Source organism: Balaenoptera physalus (assembly GCF_965194825.1).
Source record: "Balaenoptera physalus genome assembly, chromosome: 3".
NCBI classification, from domain to species: domain Eukaryota; kingdom Metazoa; phylum Chordata; class Mammalia; order Artiodactyla; family Balaenopteridae; genus Balaenoptera; species Balaenoptera physalus.
In genome coordinates, this window is record NC_138890.1 from 97,560,886 (window position 1) to 97,582,647 (window position 21,762).

Genomic DNA, 21,762 nt, shown 5'->3' on the forward strand with positions numbered 1-21,762 from the left:
GATACTTGCCGGGTAGAGTAATCTTGGTTGTAGGTTCTTCCCTTTCGTCATTTTAAGTATATCATGCCACTCCCTTCTGGCTTGTAGAGTTTCTGCTGAGAAATCAGCTGTTAACCTTACGGGAGTTCCCTTGTATGATATTTGTCATTTTTCCCTTGCTGCTTTCAATAATTTTTCTTTGTCTTTAATTTTTGCCAATTTGATTACCATGTGTCTCGGCGTGTTTCCCCTTGGGTTTATCCTGTATGGGACTCTCTGCAGTTCCTGGACTTGTGTGGCTATTTCCTTTCCCATGTTAGGGAAGTTTTAGATTATAATCTCTTCAAATATTTTCTCTGGTCCTTTCTCTCTCTCTTCTCCTTCTGGGGCCCCTATAATGCGAATATTGTTGTGTTTAATGTTGTCCCAGAGGTCTCTTAGGCTGTCTTCATTTCTTTTCATTCTGTTTTCTTTAGTCTGTTCCGCAGCAGTGAATTCCACCATTCTGTCTTCCAGGTCACTTGTCCGTTCTTCTGCTATTGATTCCTTCTAGTGTAGTTTTCATTTCAGTTATTGTATTGTTCATCTCTGTTTTTTTGTTCTTTAATTCTTCTAGGTCTTTGTTAAACATTTCTTGCATCTTCTCGATCTTTGCCTCCATTCTTATTCCGAGGTCCTGGATCATCTTCACTCTCATTATTCTGAATTCTTTTTCTGGAAGTTTGCCTATCTCCACTTCATTTAGTTGTTTTTATGAGGTTTTATCTTGTTCCTTCATCTGGTATGTAGCCCTCTGCCTTTTCATCTTGTCTATCTTTCTGTGAATGTGTTTTTTGTTCCACAGGCTGCAGCATTATCGTTTTTCTTGCTTCTGCTGTCTGCCCTCTGGTGGTTGAGGCTATCTCGATGTTAGTATTTTTAAATAGTCTCCCTGAGATGACAACCACTGCTCTGGCTTATTCGTATATGTAAGCATGGCTCAGTTTTCCTTTACTAAAAAGACCATCAATCCAAACTAAAAAGAGTAGAGAGATGTAAACCTCCAGTTAAATCTACAAGCAGAGTTGGTCTGGTATGTTCAATATTCCTACAACTCTGAAACTATACCCTTTCCTGGCCATTCACTGTAGCTTTCCCAGCACAGTACGTATCTTAATTGTAAATTAACATTATCATAAATAAATCCTAAATAGAATTCTAAAGCTGTTTTCTAAACCATTAAACACATTAGGTGCCCAGACATTCGGTACTTGTTGAGCCTTTGATAAAACTGAAATTAAGACATTGTGTTTACTTCAAATGACCCTCCTTGCAAATTTATCTACTGTTCATTGGAATGACACTTTTTTAAATAACATTTGTATTCACATGCATTCATATTTATTTCTATGGATATTCCATTTTAAGTTGCCATTGGTTAAAAATTATTTGATGATTCTTCAATTGCCCTTTTTGGACCTGAGGCTAGTCCTCGTTGCTTTCAGAGGAGCTCTGAGGCAGCCGTAATCAGGAGCTCTGAGCCTACAAGCCGAAGTCTCTTGTCTCATTTGCCACCTAAACCAATCATTATTTAAACTGGATTTTCACTTGGTGAGAGAACCAGGAGAAAGTTCATTCTCCAATTATAATATGGCATGCAAAACTGCAAGATAATAGCCAAGAGAGAAATGGAAACTGAGTAGGAAAATCCATTTTCCAGTTTTTAAATATAAGGGTGGTTTTTCAATCAGCAAGTTCATTCAGCCTTTTACTCAACAGCTGATGTTAAAATTAAATATCAGTGTTGATGCTTTTTATTCAACAAGAATAACGCTTATTTTTTACAAGCATTTATATTATCACTCATACATTTTCTCATTCCCAGGGCAGATCTATGAGGCAGAACATTCCTCTTTTATAGACTGGTAAGGTGAGGCTCAGAAATATTTAATGATTTTTTTCAGTGTCAAAGAGCAAAATTGGGTCTTCCCTGGTGGCGCAGTGGTTAAGAATCCTCCTGTCAATGAAGGGGACACAGGTTCGAGCCCTGGTCCGGGAAGATCCCACATGCCGCGGAGCAACTAAGCCTGCGAGCCACAACTACTGAAGCCCGTGCGCCTAGAGCCAGTCTCCACAACAAGAGAAACCACCGCAATGAGAAGCCCACGCACCACTACGAAGAGTAGCTCCCACTCGCCACAACTAGAGAAAGCCTGCACACAGCAACAAAGACCCAACACAGCCAAAAATAAATAAAATTAATAAATAAATTTATCTTTAAAAACTTGAAAAAAATTTTTTTAAAAAAGAGCAAAATTATAGCAAGGCAGGACCTAATTCTTAAATTCCCAATTCTTACTTCATCCTTAACATAAATGTTAACATATATGAGTCAAATGAAGGATTGTTACTCTCAGCAATTGATCAAACAAAAAGTATTTATTATTTGCCTAACACTGTATCATCAGGCCCCATAAGGATGCAAAAGAGTAATAAAAAAAATGACCTCATGGAATTTACAGTCTGGTTGATTCTAGCTAATTAACTATCTAATTTCAGTAAGTGTTAAGTTTTAAATTCTTATTTTTTTTAAGTTATCATTTTCAATAACACTATGGCAGATATAACCAGACAAGCAAGAATGTGAGAAATACTACAGAACTAGTGATCCAATTTCTTCAACTAGTGAAAAGCATGAAAAAAAAAGAAAAAAAAGAGGGAGAGAAGTCAATAGATTAAAGACTGTAAAGGAAAATGTCAACCAAATTTAATGTGTGCCTTTTGTTTAGATCCTAATTTGGATAAACCTACTAGGGGAATGTGAACACTGACTGGGCATTTCATGATAGCAAGGAATCAATTTCTTTGAGGAGTTATAGTGGTATTTTAATCACATTTTTAAAATACTCCTCAACTTTTAGAAATAAAATTAAAAGGTTAGCAACCGGTTAATAATGGCTAGCATTTCATATGTTCCAAGGACTATCCTAAGTATATTATACGTATTATCTCATTTAAAACTTATAACACTAAACATTGGGTCCCACTTTATAAATAAAAAACTGAGATTCATATTCCTTAAGGGTAATAACCCAAATCAGAGAGCTAGCAAATGTTTGAGCTGATATTTGAATCCAGGTCTGTTTGATCATAAAGCTCACGCCATAGGCACTCCACCTGTAGTTAGTTGTGGGGTTTTGTTTGTTTGTCTTTTATCTAGTGTAGCACTTACTATGCTTTTAAAGGTTGAAGAAATAAGGAAATTTTGTTAATTTTCTTTCTGAAACCTGAACAATAAAAACTTTTACTGCTGCTGAGTATGTAAGAAGTGTCTCACAAGTGCAACTCAGATTTCCTTTTGATTGTCACTGTAAGGAATTTGAGGAATTTCTTAGGGGAGGCAGAAACATTGTTCTTCTCGAAAATTGGTACTATAAATTCAGCAAGTTGAGTGAACACATTTAAGAACAAGGGATGTGGCAGTACAGGCATTTAAATCACTTCAACTTCAAAATGCTTTGGGCTCTCTAAATCCTTTTGATCATTAAGCCAGCAGTAAGTGGATGTCTAAATTAGAACATTTTGAGAAATATTTTCCAGAAAGTGTGTAAGAAATATTGCTTCTTTGAATTGAATAAATTTTCTCCAGTCATTTATTTGAAGGCAGATAAGCCACTGTTCCAAGGAGATAGCTTATTGTCATTAATGTATTGAATCCTTTACCACGTTTTAGAAAATAATTGGATGTGGTAAAACTTGAGGGGCAGAGAGATAGGGTTGGAGAGATGTTACTCAGAGATACAGAACCTGCAATGTCCTTCAGATGAACACATTTGTCCTAATATTGCTCCCATGTGGGAGAGTACTGTAAACTAGCATTAATGCATTTTAAAAATTTGAAAGGGAAGAAAGAGCTGCTGTCTGATCTCCCAACTGTCCTCTCACCTACATTTGTACCAAAGTATGTACCATTCAGCATAGAAAGGCTATGCATATGCAATACTTCGTGTTTGTAGAATATGTGTAAGGAAAGAGCTAGCAGAGTGCATTATATCCATCCTATAGTCCACCTCTTATCTCCATCTCTAGCAAAAGATTATTGCAGGTGAATTTGCAGATAAAAGGAAGTACTTCTCTTAGTACTTTCTTCAGATATTGAAATTTTAGATCTGTTACCAAAGATTCACAGAAATTTAGAATTGGAAATGATTCTAGAAATCAGCTAGTCAAACTCTCTTTTTTTTTCATGTGGAGAAAGTAAACCCAAAGAGGTCAAATAATTTGCCTAAGGTAACAACAGAATTGGTTAACTAAGGCAAGAGCTGGGACTAGAAATAAAGCTTCTTTATCTCCCCAGGGCCATTTTGGAGCCAGTGACTGACTGGATAGCTTGGGAAATTATACTTAAATCTTCAGAGTAACAGTGTATATTTTAGCTAAATCTTGCTTTATGAAATAAACAATATTCTGTGAGATGAAAGACTTTAAAACCTCTTTATGTCATGAGAATAACCCAGTTCTGGAAAATATTTTTCTCCATTTTAAAGTGAAAACATTAATGACACATATAAAAAATATTTAGAAAAAACTAAAGAAGTGATAGTTTTTTGAGTGGTGATGCATATCAAGCTGTTCTATAAAAAATGGTCAGCACTGGACATTGTATGCATTTTAAAGTATTCTTTCACCAGGAAAATTATTATTTTTTTTTACAGTCTAGGTCTTTTATTTTCTCTACACCCATCATGCCATGAATTCATAGGGAATGGGTTCTAACAGGTCAGGCTCCTTTCCATTGGTTCTCACAAAGTGTGCTTCTCCGGGTGGAGCAGGCTGGTGCTTCAGTTGAACCCAAGTATTTTTCTCTTTGGCTGCCTTCTTCTTCTGATCATTTTCCTTCACACTTTTCAGGAGCTATCTCAGCTCTTAGAGTACTTAATATGCTGGATATGCACATTAACTCTCTTGGCAAGAATCTTGCCCTTAACTTGTTTGTTTACAATGATGCCAACAGCACGCTGGGTAACACTGTGGAGTCTTCCAGTTTTTCATAGTAACATTTGTGGGGCATTCCCTTTTGAACAGTGTCCATTCCCTTGATATCTACAATATCACCTTGCTTGTAGATGCGCAAGTATGTGGCCAAAGGAACAACTCCATGTTTTCTAAAAGGCCTAGAGAACATATAGCAGGTGCCCCTTCTCTTTCCCTTTGTGTTGGTCATTTTGGCAAATTACTGGAAGATAGTGGTTCTGGCGGAAAGGCCACCAGGAAAATTCTTTAAGGAAGTCCTATAATTTAACATTTCTGAACAATACTGGATTGTTCATCTGAAAATCCCTGTGGTATTTTGATTTTTTAAACCTCTAGCTAGATTCAGAATTCTGAAAGTACACTAAATGTCATATCATCTAATTTAAAAATCCATAAGAAAAAATATCACGACACTCAACACTAAAAAGAGGTGTTGAATAAAATGTTGCAGATAAAGTTACACCAAGAAGTACATGTCAATTTAAGGTCCATTATTCCCATTGTCATCTTCAGCATTAGTCTTTGAATTTAATAGGAAGAACTTTTCTTAAGAAAAACATGATTTACCATGGAACATAAAAACATCAACTTATGCATACATATAAATCTTGCCCTAAAGACACTGAACAGACCAAGTAATTATTTCAAATTACTAAATCATTCATATTGGTAGGAGATGCATAAGGGACATAGCAAAACAGCACCAAACCTGAAGGTTAAATCTTCTAAGACATGAAGTCAAGAGGAATTAAAATATAGTCCATAAATATGATCATGTCAAAAGCATAAAGGAGATAGTCTGTAGGGACTCCCTCTGGTAAATATGGGACAATTTGACATCAAAATAATAATACTGCTAATGAGTTATTATGCATTGAAAAATTTCATAATCCATAGTATTAAATCGGAGAGAAAGAGAGAAAAATTTGAGAGAGAAAAAAGATAAAGGCTAATTTGGCAAACTATTAACAATTGATAAATCTAAGTAAGAGATACACAAAGATTCATTGTACTACTCTTTTAACTGTGTGGTAATTTTGAAAATTTTCAAAATGAAATGATGAGGAAAGCAGCATGCCTCCCTCCCTCCCCCAACAATATATATATAGCAGGAGGGGGAAAGTAAAGGATAAGATCAGACATCTTTTGGTAGAGAACTAAATCTCAAATAAAGTGACCTAGGTAGAAGCTCAGAGTAGTAATAGGATTAAGTGATTAGGTTATGGTCATAACTGGGAGGCTTAAACCCAATCAATTTTATGGACATTAACTTTTTTCTTTTTAAAGAATATATAAACAAGAATGGAGTAGTCTGCTTGTTATGTGCGAAAGGGGAATTTGAAGAGCTTAATTTGACTGGTGCTGGGTTTCTAGAGGACAGAGGAGTCTGACCAGCATACACTTTGTGTTAATTTGGCAGTTAAACCACCATAATGGAAATGGATATTTCAGATACCAGCTGTGGTGGTACAGTCATTAAAATTATCTAATTCCCTGCTCCTGACGACCCTTCTGTAGATTTTTGTTGGGGAAGGGAGAAGAGGAACCACGTTGACTAATCAGTAATGCTCTGTCCCTTTGGCAGGTATATTTCTATTGACATTGTTCTTGATACATCAGATCCCTCTAGCTTACATTATGTAGAGACAAAACTTAAGACCATAAAACTTCAGTTCTTGTCTAATTTAAGTTAAAGGAATTTTCAGAAAATGGTTCACTATTCTTTCATTTAGATTTAGTGAGTATACATGATTAAATATGTCTAGGCAATTAGGAAAAATTGTATTTGAGTTTTTAGGTGTGTCAACATGGGAAACAGAACCTGAGGCATGATAGAAATAGGGACGTTTTCTTCACGTAGTGCCTTCATTGTACTGCCGAATATTTCTGAAATGACCTTGAAGTTTAGCAATAATATCAGTAAGAAATGGATATTGGAGGGTAATAAACATTTTCAGGAAAGGCAAAAGAACTTTGGTGCACTTTCCTATAGAAGATAATATAGAATCTCAGTCAAGAGAGAATATCTCAACAAAATGATTTTTCCAACTCTCATCTGTGATGCTTTAGAGGATCTTTAATTCCCACAGAAATAAGTGAGTTGAAATTAATTCATTCAACAAAAATTTGTTCAATGTATATTACATGTGAGGCTTCACTCTGGGAATTTAACAGTGGTCCCTGCTCTCTTAGAGGTTTTGTTACATTGTCTATAATTTATTTAAAACTTCTTCAAGATGGAGAGGGAGGCAGTTTTCTTTCACAGGGCCCCTATCTCTCAAACCACGCTCTATGTCATGTGTTACACTGGCCTAAGTAGTGTATCAAATTATTTCAGTTTTCAGCCCAATACCAGAAGAGAAACTAGTGGGATCCTATAATGACAAATCCAGGTATTGTCAAATCTAATTCAGTCTTACAAATAATTAAAATTTTCAAGAGATGATTTCCTGTCTGATGTGCTAGATCTTTGGTTTTTATCATTTAACAAATATTGGCCACATAACTTGTTTCTGTAGCCACCTGTAGGTGAGAGTTCCATGATCTGTTTAGATACCCAAGGAGAGTGTTAGTGATGGCAGAACGGGAAGTAAGAGGATATCAGTGTTGGATATATGTGGGAACCCATTCAGCACCAAATAAATGTTATAAATGAAATAATCAAAACACAACAGAAATAATGGAACATCATGAGAATACCCTGGCAGGAAATGAATCAAGTAATCCCTACAAGCAAACATAATGAATAGAGTAACAGCAGTGATTACTAAGGGACACTAAGGGAACTTTACATAACCACAAGAAACAAATAGGAAATGCAATACACCACAATAATTGTTCCCAGAAAGCCATTTTAGCACAAGCACAATGGGATTTATTTTTAAAAATTAATTGACTATGCATTAGAAAGCAGCCATGTTGTGCAGGGTCAATTAGAGTCCTGGAGACAGATATCTGCTCAGTAAATTACCTCCAAACTTTAGAGGCAAATAAATGAGTTAACATTTCTTCCACCTTTCCAGAAGGATCTGTCATCTAGAATAATAAAAATAGCCTTAGCTGAAAGAGAGAGAGTCTACTTGACAGAAGAAAGTCAGCTAAGAACTGTGAAATAAATGATAGAATTACAACTATATGTGCTTTGCAAGGCCTAATGAGATTATTGAATCAGCCAAGACTTACCAATTGGTGCTAAAAGGATTAGGCAAATGGCTGTTGGTAACCTGGACATTCACCAGTTCCAGTCAAAAATAAAAATTTGATCACAAACTGAGAAACATACCTTTGTAATGGAAGAATCAGACTTTCAAACCCTTCAATCCTATGGCCAAATTTTATCACCACTGGTGGGACTACTAGACATTTGTGACTCCCAGTGTGATGCAACATGACCTATGATTTTAACTTTGGCAAAAACATGTAACTTAAACTTTATAAAGCCTTTAGTTTTGACTCCTAGATTACAGAGATTACTGGAGGTGAAGGAACAGCTAAAACACCAGCATATGAAAGGGATCAAACAATATAAGACATTCTAAAAGACAACTGGGAGAACTTCAGCAAGTCAGAATGTCATTGCAAAATATGGAAGAACAAAAGAGACTCAGGGGATTTAATAAGACGTTTTTGGATTGAATCTTGATTCAAGTAGACCACTTATAAGCAGACAATATGTATGAACTGAGTATTAAGTGACATTAATAAATCATTAATTTTGTTAGGTGTGATAATGTCATTTTTGGCTATGTAAGATGTTTTTATTTTTAAAAAACCATATTGAATGTTAGGATGGAATGTTCTATTTAATATTTAACTTAAAGCACGTCACCATAGGCAGTGTGATATATATGTACACATTAGCTTTAATCTACAAACTAAAAGCAGAATACATATACCAGGGATAGTTAGTTAGCATTTGGATGACTACTCAAAAGCCCTTCAAAAGTACCTGCTTCTAGCTTCAACTATCTTTATCTCTAGCCACCAAGGTATTTATTAACTGACATAACGGATGTTAGCAATTATCTTCTATTAGTGAGATAATTGGTGTTCAATGTACATTGACTGGCTAGAAATATTTTGCAGGCACACTGGTCCTGAATTCTGTTGCTATAATATTATTCCATCTGCCTTGAGTAAACCTTCCACACATGTTGCTTGTCAGAGACCCAAAAAGGCAGCTGGACTTCACTGAGAATACTGAGAGGTGGGATGACTGTGTTGGTGTTTACATGCTAATAAATGCTTGCTGACTTTCAAAATTCAGTCTGAAGCTTGCTTGATTTCTCACACTGTAATGTATCACCTCATACCTAGGTTGAGGAAAAACAGACCCATGGTCTTCACCTCCATCTAACAAGTGGAAGTTGTTAACTACCTAACCACCAAAGGAACTGAATTGTGAAGGAGCAATGTAGCTTATGTCAGCTTGAAATAGGGTCTAAAGGACAGCGATAGAGAATAATTTCAGGTACCCATCTATGTAAACACTGGGCTGAGTGCAAAAGCAATGGTTGACCGGACAGGGCATTGTTCTCAAGGAGCTTACATTTGTAGAGACAAAACTCAAGACCATAAAACTTCAGTTTTTGTCTAATTTAAGTTAAAGGAATTTTCAGAAAATGGTTAATTATTTTTTCATTTAGTCTTTTTATATATAAAATTAACACCTGGATATCTATTTTCAATTCAAATTTTAGTGCTTAGTTTAACTTCAACTAGTTTAGTTATCAATTCCTTGCCTTTTTATTTTACCCATATCACATATCACACTCCCTAAAATAGATTCTGATTATCTTTTTAACATCAAAAGTATATTTATGCTAGTTCTTTGAAGTTAATCTTAAGACATATTAAACTTATAATTCCCACCAAAGTGAAAAAACAAAGGATGTTTTATAGGACCTCAGGTTCTAATTAATTAATTGAACATAAATCATTGCTTGCCATTTATATGCTAATTCTCAATAAGGCCAAGAAAAATTTCTCAGGTCTTTTATTCAAAAAGCATTCCTGGGCTTCCCTGGTGGCGCAGTGGTTAAGAATCTCCCTGCCAACACAGGGGACACGGGTTCGAGCCCTGGTCTGGAAAGATCCCACATGCCACAAAGCAACTAAGCCCATGCACCACAACTACTGAGCCTGCGCTCTAGAGCCTGCGAGCCACAACTACCGAAGCCCATGCGCCTAGAGCCTGTGCTCCACAACGAAGAGAAGCCACCGCAATGAGAAGCCCATGCACCGCAACGAAGAGTAGCCCCCGCTCGCCACAACTAGAGAAAGTCCGTGCACAGCAACAAAGACCGAACGCAGCCAAAAGTAATAAATAACTTTATTAAAAAAAAAAAAAAAAAAGCATTCCTGGGACTTCCCTGGTGGCACAGTGGTTAAGAATCTGCCTGTCAATATGTAGGGGACATAGGTTCGAACCCTGGTCCGGGAAGATCCCACATGCTGCAGAGCAACTAAGCCCGTGCACCACAACTAATGAGCCTACGCTCTGAAGCCCATGAGCCATAACTACTGAGCCCATGCACCACAACTACTGAGCCTGAGCTCTAGAGTCCGTGCGCCACAACTACTGAGCCCACGTGCCACAACTACTGAAGCCCGCACACCTAGAACCCATGATCTGCAACAAGAGAAGCCACCACGATGAGAAGCCCGCGCACTGCAGTGAAGAGTAGCCCCCCACTCGCCGCAACTAGAGAAAGCCTGCGTGCAGCAACGAAGACCTAACACAGCCAAAGTAAATAAATTAATTAATTTTTAAAAAAGAGAGAAAAATCAACTTAAAAAAAAAAGCATTCCTGTTATTGAATCTTGTCAAAATAACTCAGCTTTGTGGAAGCATAGAAGGAGAAAGAAGCTGATTACTATTAGATCATTTAGGACTTGACACTTGCAGAGTAAGCAACATATTTTTAAAAATCAAAGGCCAGATGTTAAACCTTTCTGGTCAAGTGATGACTTGATTTAAGATTCCCTAGTCATAATTTGTTAGAGCATTACAGATTTCAATATTTTCTCCTATTAATCCTTTGTGCATGAAGTAGTTTATACAACTAAACAATATATATTTTACTTTAATTTGAAGCTAATTAACATGGTATTTAAATATTATTTTTTTGCCCCATTGTATGTAATAGACCTACTCTTGAAAAATTGTCTAAACATCAAATATTCATGGAGTATATATTTTAACTTTGCCAGGAACCCTTACTTAAAATAATAGCATCGAAATACACAATGAAATAAAAAAATTATGTAACAAGAAAATTTATTTACACTAAATTTGTACATGCTTTTAGATATTAACTTTATGTTTGAATATATTTCAAGTGTCCCTAGAATTTCTAATTAAGGTAACACATAGCTTTTAAGGTTCATTATTCCAGCCAAAAAAGTGGTTCATATTTCCAGCCAAGTTAATTTATATTAATTAATTTAATATAATGTAATATATTAATATAAATTAATTTATAATTTTTATATATGGGATTATCAGTCAAATTTACACATTAACAATCATTTGTTTCTTCTTATGACATTTGCAGTTAGGGTTGATAAAGCCAGCTAAAGAAAGGTTGACATATTTCCTCTAGGTCGATATCTGCCATTCTTGTTGCTTCCACCAGTGAAGGGTGGTGCTTTGAGATATGACCATGTCCTTGAGCTTTTCTCTCCAGAGCTAAGAAAGAACAGGAGTGGCTCACAGGCCATTCAACTATTCACATTTTATTAAAACATTTTTTCCCTCAAAGAGTAAATTTTAATTACTAACATTTGCAGAAATATTTAAGGAAAATTAATGAACATAAAGCACTATTTCAAGAAATACAGAAAAGTCTTTCAAGATCACGGGCTTGAAGGTAGATAACAAACTTTATTCAACTTGAATATTTTTTTAGACCCTTCCTTTTTCCTATTTTAATCTACTTCCAGAAAACTGCTTCCTTTTGGCAGCCGATGATGTTAATTGCACTGTTGACTAAATTGCCCTAAGGAAGAACATCATGTATTTAACTGGTTTATAATCCTCAAGAATCCCAAATCCTCACTTGAGGAAACAATTCTCCCAGGAGAAAGTTTCTCTTTCTCCTGACTGAGTCCTGTCTACTCACAAATCTCAAAGAATTGTGTATTTTGAATAAGTTTTAAACATTATCTGTCCCTTTTTTCTAGTTAATAGATAATTATTTTTGATGAGAGTTACATATTCAATGTATTCCTGAGCCCCCCTTATCAGTTCAGTACTCTGTTTTCTCTGAATAGTTTTTGGCTTTCTATAGAATAGTCAAGTCTCAAAGGACCCAAACATTTCTTTTTTTCTTCTGGGGTGCATTTGTGTGTATGTGTGTGTGTGCACAAATGCACGCTATCTTCAAAGTAGATTGGGGAAGACAGTGCTTATTTGCTCTTTTTATCATATTTTTTTAAAGACTTTATTAAATTTGTTACAATATTGTTTCTGTTTTATGTTTGGTTTTTGGGCCGCGAGGCATGTGAGATCTTAGCTCCCTGACCAGGGATCGAACCCGCATCCCCTGCGTTAGAAGGCAAAGTCTTAACCACTGGACCACCAGGGAAGTCCCTATCATATTTTTAATTACAAAATTCATATACTTCTGATGGAAGCAGATAAAAATCACTCATTATTTCATGACCCAAAGATAACAGTAATAAAAGTACATTGAATATCTTCCCAGTATGTTTTATGTATATGTATACATTTTTTACTTAATTTGTTTTTTTAACAAAAAAGTTTCTATTATACATATATTCTCTTAGCCAATTTTCCTATAGCAATATATTATATTTTCACATATCAAAAAATATTTTTCTACAATGTTATTCTAATGGAATCAGAGTAATAAGCGTATTTTAAAGAAGCTGTACAGTGTTCATCTTATGCCTACCTTTAGAGATAAAGCAACAGGGACTTCCCCGGTGGCACAGCGGTTAAGAATCCACTTGCCAATGCAGCGGACATGGTTCGAGCCCTGGGCCGGGAAGATCCCACATGCTGCAGAGCAACTAAGCCCACGCGCCACAACTACTGAGCCCGCACTCTAGGGCCCACGAGTCACAACTACTGAGCCGCATGCCGCAACTACTGAAGCCCGCATGCCTAGAACCTGTGTTCCTCAACAAGAGAAGCCACAACAATGAGAAGACCGCACACCCCAACAAAGAGTAGCCCCCGCTCGCTGCAACTAGAGAAAGCCTGCACGCAGCAACGAAGACCCAACACAGCCAAAAATTAATTAATTAATTAATTATTTGTAAAAGTGCATCAATAAAAAAAGAGATAAAGCAACAGAAAAAATTGATAACAACAAAACGCAGATTGAGCTTCTTATTCATTTTTACATATCAAAGCAATTTTTGTCAAATGCCTACTATTTGCTTCTTATGTGCTAGGAAAAACAAACAATGAGTTCTTAGACCAGTTGCATTAAAAAAAGTCAATCAGGGGCTTCCCTGGTGGCGCAGTGGTTGAGAATCTGCCTGCCAATGCAGGGGACACGGGTTCGAGCCCTGGTCTGGGAAAATCCCACATGCCGCGGAGCAACTAGGCCCGTGAGCCACAACTACTGAGCCTGCGCATCTGGAGCTTGTGCTCTGCAACAAGAGAGGCCGCGACAGTGAGAGGCCCACGCACTGCGATGAAGAGTGGCCCCCGCTCGCCACAACTAGAGAAAGCCCTCGCACAGAAACGAAGACCCAACGCAGCCAAAAATAAATATAAATAAATAAATAAAAATTTTTAAAAAAAGTCAATCAACTATTGTTTATCTGTGTGCTGGGTACTATGACAGAGATAGGTTTAGGTGGTACAGGAGCACAGAAAAGGAGCATCTAAGTCAAAATGAGGGTCACCTGTTATGTGACACTAACTAAAATTCTGAAGGACAAGAGGGAATGGTATTGCAGAACAAAGAAACAACATAAGCAAAAGGACTGCCTAGAAACATTCAGATAGTATTTCATAAACTGACCCCATCTTAAGAATCAGTAGTGATACCAAAGTCTACCCCTGGAGATTCCAATTCAATAAGTTTAGGGCCAGGCCAAGAATCTGCACATTTAACAATGCCCGCAAGAACTTCTCACATGCAGACAAGGTTACAAAACAACTCTAGTCCCTCCAAAAGGAAGCTTGATTGTTTTATAATAAAGAGGTAAGAAACTGGTCATCAAGCAAGGCTTAGAAAGTGGCCAAAGACAGAATGTGTGGGATAAGCTTTGAAGTTTTTCCTGAAAGATAAAAGGACTAAATCCAAACTTGCAGATTAGATTAGCATTTTAGAAAGATCACTCTGTGAAAAATGGAGTGTGATGTGGAAGGAAACTGGTCTTGAGGAAGCTGATGTGGCAATCTAAGTGAGAAAGTATGAAGATCCTAATCAAAAGCGTGGTTATAAGTCAGGGAAAGAGGAGGACAAGAAATATTTAGGAAGTAAATGACACAGGGTTTCATGAGTGCTTGATGACTGATGAGTGTTAGGTGTCAGAGTGACCTGGGAAGACTCCCGGGAAGTGGACTGGGAGACTGATTAGAGATGTGCCATTCACCAAAATAGAGCAGATCTGGGGAAAAGAAGGTTCTCTTTTAGATACGCTGAATTTTATTGGATATTCAAGTGTGGAATTCAGTCTAAGACTCAAGAGACATTTTGATATGTGGTATGGTTTGTGACATGACAGCAATGGAAGTTGAAGCCATACATCTGAGAAGAAAAGACCACAGGGCCATGGGAAAGCCAATATTTAATGTTTTTTGGTTTTTTGTTGTTTTTAATTTATTTTTATTTATTTATTTTTGGCTGTGTTGGGTCTTCGTTTCTGTGCAAGAGCTTTCTCTAGTTGCGGCAAGCGGAGGCCACTCTTCATCGCAGTGCACGGGCCTCTCACTATCGTGGCCTCTCTTGTTGCAGAGCACAGGCTCCAGACGCGCAGGCTCAGTAGTTGTGGCTCATGGGCCTAGTCGCTCCGCGGCATGTGGGATCCTCCCAGACCAGGGCTCGAACCCGTGTCGCCTGCATTAGCAGGCAGATTCTCAACCACTGTGCCACCAGGGAAGCCCTTCAATATTTAATGTTTAAGCAGAAGAAAAGGAATCTACAATAGAGACTAAAAAGAGTGTCAACTTTTTTTTTTTTTTTTTTTAGTGACGAGAACAGTGTCACAGAAATCAAAGAAAGAGAATAACTTAGGAAGGAGAAAATGTTCATCCATGTCAAGTGCTACAGAGAAATCAAGCAAGATAAGGGCAAACAATGTCCAGTTAACTGTGCCGTGTGGAAGTCAGAAGTGAAAGTATCAAGAATGTCTCCTCTGGTGTGCCAGGCCAGTCAAATGATTCCTTCTTAGGAGCTGAATCTTGAGTGGTGTTGCACAGTGGTTGGACCTGAGTTTGCAAATATGTGTGACCACAAAGGCCCACAGTTCCATTTTCTATGATCCTGAACTTTCCGCCCTCAGGAGGCTTGGTTGTTTAGCATCTTCTTCTAGGCTATGAGTTACATCAGTATTTTTCCAATGAATTCTACTTTTTCTGTAAATTATTCTGATTTGGTTTCTTTTGCTTATAGTTAAAAAGCCCAAACTGATACAGTAGACTTGTTTTTTGTTTTGTTTTTGATGAGATAAAACATTGTTCTCTTTGTTTTCTAAGGTAAAGGAGGAGAGGGGAGATGATTGATATAATGAACTCATTGTGTAGGTAGGAAGGGACGGAGTCCAAGCCACAGGCTGAAAATGCACTTTACTTGGGCACCTCTTCCACCAGGAAGGGGAGGTACAGATGTCAATAAGCTTATAAGGAAGAGGGAGAGGTAGATACAGTCCTCACTTCATGTCTTTGGTTTTTCTCAGGGAAATGACAGAACTGTCATCTGCTGAATCTGAGAAAACTTGGTGGCAAAAAGGGGATTTGAGAGGAAAGGGAAGATTTAGAATAACACTGTCAGTTGATCAGACATATTGACTATAAATGAGGACACAACTGTAGTCAGAAAGCAGCAATATATAGTGACATCAGTGGTCACAGCTGTGTAATTTTTCTCCAGGAACTCTCAGCTGCTCAGTTCAAAGGCCAAAGAAAGAGGATGGCTGTATTAGAGTTGAAAGTAATATTGAAAGCATGATTTAAGTGGTGGACACCAGTGTCTGGGGCTGGACGGGGGAAAATGGGAAGACGGAAGGGGCTGATTGATTAGGAGAAAATGGAGGACTCAAAGCACTTGGGGTCATGAGGTCAAAGAGCAAGCATAGTTCAAGTAAGGACAAGAAAGTTATCACAAACAAATGGTGGAGAGAAGCAGATGTCTTGCTTAGACATGAAGCCTGAATCTGAATCTCTCTACAGATGGAGCATTCGTGTTCATCCATCTTCTGTCCTATCATTCTTTCTTAGGATTCTTAATCTGATTTTCTGTGACTTTCACTCACAGGCTGGATGACCACTTGGTTGGGCTCTTGCAGAGAAAATATCAGCCTATTGGTTGAATATTAAGATCCTCTGAAAAACTGAAAAGCTATGAAATTATGCAGTACAGTTTAGCCTAGTACATTAAGTGGTATTGAGAAGTACTTTTCTTCTCATTTTTTTGAGCTACCTAGTCCCTATTGCTTCCAGTAGAAAAATATCTGACTTCTGGTACTCTGAGCAAACAAGATTTTGGAAATTCTTTGATCTTAACCGAACAATTACTGTTCCCTGTATTACTAGCCTAACCCTAACTTTTATTCTTTCTAGTCCTTCAGCAGCAGTAGAAATCATCTTTAAGAGAGGATAAGAAAAAGGGACCATAGGAATTCCCTGGCGATCCAGTGGTTAGGACTCTGTGCTTTCACTGCAGATCGCCAGGGTTCAATCCCTGGTTGGGGAACTAAGAACCCACGAGCCGCATAAAAAAAAAAAAAGAAAAGAAAAGAAAAAGGGACCGTAATTAGGACATTGCTCTTTTAGTCTTAGTCTATTAATACTATCTTTACTACTTTACCTCAAAGGTTTAAAAAAATTCTATTGCTTAGTGCCACCCTTCTTTACTGCTGACTATGAAACAATGATCTGTTGCATAAATTGCCACCTACCTTTTATTCTGTACCAGCTGTGTATCATAATTGTAAGGCCAGTAATTACCAATAAAGAGAGTGGCTTCCTGTTCAGTTTTACTCTGACAAAGCCTTAGCAGGTTAGCTTACTTGGATACTGTGTACCATAGACCACTTATTCTCCCGTCCTTGGCACAGCCCTCAAAAACGTGCTTTATCTCTGCAAGAAGAAAGTGGCTGAATTGCTCCATGTTCACCTCTATAACTGGCAAGATGACTCAAACCACAAAATTTCATTACATAGGGTTATTGTTTCATCTTGGTTTATGACCGACAACACATACTTTCAAATGCACTGTGAGAAAAGCAAGAAAATGTAGTTACACTAATAACTTTGCAACAAAATACTTGTGTACTCCTTAAAATTCCATCCAGTGGTTGGAATTATTATACTAAAAAGCCACCTGTTAGGTAAGCTGTGGATGAAGGTATGCTTCCTACACCAGGTAGAAGGCTGGATGAAAGATTCTCTGTGATCTCTTCCAGCTCTGAGAGTTTAGGCCCAAAATACCAACTGAATTAAATTACAATGCTGACAAAATACCAACTGAATTAAATTACAATGCCTGTCAGCAATCCAAGGGCAAAGTTTGCTCCGGGCCTATAGTCTAGCCTTAATATCTTAAGAAAGATGTGACAGAATATAACACAACCAGTGCAAAAAGAAAGTAGGCCACATACCTGCATGATTGTAGGGGCAAAGAAGAAGAAATTGATTAAACGATATTGAGGATTATTCTTGCATCACCTAAAAACATGTTAAAATTATATTATGTATCTCATTATCTGAGATTTCTATTCAATTCCATGATAACTAAAGATAGGTACTGTATCTTTTAATTAAAGAAGAGGAAATTGATTATGGAGGTTTTAAAATTTGAACAATGTCATAAAATTGAACTGGAAACAATTGTCGGGCTTCCTAATGTCTAAGATAGAGAATTCTCCAATTCTCAAAACTTGTCATTCCACAAACCTATCCAGACATTTTCCTTGATTTAATCAGCATCTCAAATTATTTACTGGGTGCTTAATCATGGTGCTGCTTTCTTCTAGGAAACACACTCACACAGAGCCTTCTGTTCCATTCTGTTCTGCTACTACACAGGAATAAATAAGTCTCACCTTTCCTCTGTTTTATTTTCTTTCCACAAGGAGAATGAGTTGCCTATCAGGAACAAAGGAGCAACGACAAAGTGAAAGTAATTAGTGGAAAGGAAAGGCAAAGTTGAAGGATAGGACCGTGAGAAAGAGGAGGAAGAGGTGTGTGCAGTTGAGCAGAGCAATTACATTCTCTAAACCCTTCTCAGTCTCTTGCAATTCCCTCTGGGATTACAGTTTGGAAGGCGCTGCAATGGTAGGGAATGTGGGCAGTGGAGAAACTGGGGCTGGAGAGATGTGCCAATGGCACAATCAGAGCCTAATAGAGTGGCATTAGTGTAGAAGAGGGTGTGCTTTTGTTTGGGTTAAAAAGGAAGGTCTGGACAGGTCAGCACCTAAGAAAGAAGCAAAACTCTAATTAAAACACTTAAAAAAAAAAAAAACAGGTATGTGTGCTCTGAAGTTTCTGAACTTATTTTATGAGTTTATATAATGTAATCACATATTTCCATGAAACTTCTTTGAGGTGAATTTTATTTCAATATTTCTTCTGTAAATTTGGAATAAGGGACAGTTATCTAGGGACCAGGGATGGAAGGACTGAGGAGAATAAAATGGAAGAAGAAAGAAAATCAGTACATGGAATGTTCTCAAGTTTTATGTGACCACAAGCAACCAGGACGTGATCCATTTGGACCTTCTAAAGATCCTCAGAATTGTACACCCAAGGGATAGAAGAGGGTAGCATTAAACCACCGGAGGCTGTCCTTTACTGATCAAGAGTTGCCCCACAGGCATTAATTCTCTCTCTCACAGTGTGTGAGGCAGGTCTATTACTTGACTCAGGCATCCCAGCCGCTGTGTAGAGTAACAATGAGGCTCGACTGGAGAGGTGAGAGCATGATGTCAGTTGTCACCTAGCTGAGGATGGTTGCCTAGTGATGGCTGGAGTGAGAGGGGGCCCACCAGGCTATGAACTGGGGCACACCAGTTGCCTATACAACAATTAGCCCTACTTGAAATTTAAAGAATTTAAAGCCCTGTGCATAAATAGAAGTGGAAAAATAGTAACTTTATAAAGAAAACTTTATCAAGAAAAGAAACATGGCAGACATCACCAACGATGGGACAAGATGACATCATGCGCTTCCCGGTGTGATACACTGAGAACAAAACAGCATTACTCTTATGCAGTAAATCTGCCAAAATGTGTAACCTAGATCTAATCATGGGGAAACATCAGACAAACCCAAATTAAGGTACATTCTACAGAATAAATGCCCTGAACTCTTAAAAAAATCATAATGAAATAGAAAGGATGAGGGGGCACTTCCAGATTAAAGGAGACACAAAAGATATAAAAATCAAATGCAATGAGTGATTCTGTTCAATCCTGAATCAGAAAGTCATAAAAGACGTGATTAGGAAAGTTTGTAAACTTTTAATAAGTCTGTTCATTAAAGTAGTATATCAGTGCTAAATTTTCTGACTTTGATAACTTTACTATGATATGTAAATAAATATTCTTGTCTTAAGAAATATACACTGATGTATTTAGGGGTAAAGGAGCACTGATGTCTGCAACTTACTTTTTAAAAATTAATTAATTAATTTATTTATTTGATTATTTATTTATTTGATTATTTATTTATTTTTGGCTGTGTTGGGTCTTCGTTGCTGTGTGCAGGTTTTTCTCTAGTTGCGGCGAGCGGGGGTTAATCTTCATTGCAGTGCGCGGACTCCTCATTTCGGGGGCTTCTCTTGTTGCGGAGCATGGGCTCTAGGCACGCAGGCTTCAGTAGTTGTGGCTCGCGGGCTCTAGAGCGCAGGCTCAGTAGTTGTGGTGCACGGGCTTTGTTGCTCCGTAGCATGTGGGATCTTCCCAGACCAGGGCTCGAACCTGTGTCCTCTGCATTGGCAGGCGGTTTCTTAACCACTGCACCACCAGGGAAGTCCCTGCAACTTACTTTCATATGATTCATAAAATTATAGATAGATAAGATAGGTAGGTAGGTAGGTAGGTAGGTAGATAAATAGATGAGAGAGGAATAAACGTAGCAAAATGACAACAATGCGTGAATCGGGTGAAGTACACAGGTGTTCTTCACACTAGTCTGCAACTTTTCTGTAAGTCTGAAACTATTTCAAAAATAACTTAAAAATAACTAAGCTCTAGATCAAATGAAATTACACTCAGGGTTGAACAGACCTGAGTTCTAGTCCAAGTCACTGATGCTTGACAAGTCTGAGTTTTCTCATCTGGAAACTTGTAGAATTTTTGTAAGAACTAAATAAGGTAATACATGCAAAAGAGGTTTGAAACATTTAAAATAACACGCAATTGTGTTGCACTGTTAGAAATGAGAGTCTGACACTTGAAAGATGGCTTAATAGTTGCAGTGCCTGATCAGGCATCATCTAAGCAGTGACAGACATATGCAGACAAATGGAGGAATGAGATAAAATGAAAAGAAGAGGGCATTTTAGGTCATTTTCAGCTACCAACTCCCTATTCCCAAATTGGTTCTCTTCAACAGGATTTATTATCTACTACATACTAGATAATGTGCATATTGCAAGAATTGAAAGGATACGTGTTTTATATCCTCAAGGAATTCAGAGTCTATCATAGGATAAAACTACAAAAATAAATATCTGTAATATGATGTATTAAGAAGCATATATACACTACCAAATGTAAAATAGATAACTAGTGGGAAGCAGCCGCATAGCACAGGGAGATCAGCTCGGTGCTTTGTGACCACCTAGAGGGGTGGGATGGGGAGGGTGGGAGGGAGGGAGATGCAAGAGGGAAGAGAAATGGGAACATATTGTATATGTATAACTGATTCACTTTGTTATAAAGCAGAAGCTAACACACCATTGTAAGGCAATTATACTTCAATAAAGATGTTTAAAAAAAAAAAAAAAAAAGAAGCATCTACGGAAACACAAATAAGAAACCAGTAAATCTGAGGTTTGGGGGCAGATATAAGAGAGTTTCTGGCAGGAAAAATATTTGAACTGAGCCTTGATGAATGAGGAGGTCACTTAAAAATAAGAAAAGAGCATTTCAGGCAAAGAGAATGTCTGAGGAAGGTATAAAAGTACTTGATCTGCTTACTCTCTTGGCAATTTTTTGCCTCCTCTGTGAACACCTCCCCCACATAATTTCCTAACATTCATGATGCCATGAGAATTCCCTCTATTTTAATTTCTTTTCTGTCACTATCTTTGAAATTTTGAAGTCTGATAGAATACTGGGTGGCCTACCACAGTATGAGGAATGAATGAAACCTGCTGATAAAAATTTGTTTGTTTAGGGCTAATTAATTCTCTTAAATCTGATCCTGGATCCCAAGGTCATGGAATTGCTTAAAATAATGAAGCAAACCTCTGCATATCATGCAGTTCTCTTCTTTGCTTTGGAGTTTGGGTTATCTCATAGAGCATTTTGATTAATGGTGCAGATTAGTCTAATTATCAAATCAGACTGAAGCTCTCAGAAGTGATGTCAGTGAATACACATGCTGTGGAAAGGGAAAG

At 37.4% G+C, this 21,762-nt stretch overlaps 1 long non-coding RNA gene and 1 pseudogene across 3 annotated transcripts in view; both read right to left on the bottom strand.

The window, feature by feature from the left end:
* Positions 1–21,762, bottom strand: part of LOC309659007 — a 120,770-nt gene that overhangs the window by 22,593 nt on the left and 76,415 nt on the right. The window lies entirely within an intron of this gene.
* LOC309658995 (large ribosomal subunit protein eL21 pseudogene) lies at positions 4,436–20,894 on the bottom strand (annotated as a pseudogene). The gene has a single exon. The product of its transcript is annotated as a large ribosomal subunit protein eL21 pseudogene (transcript).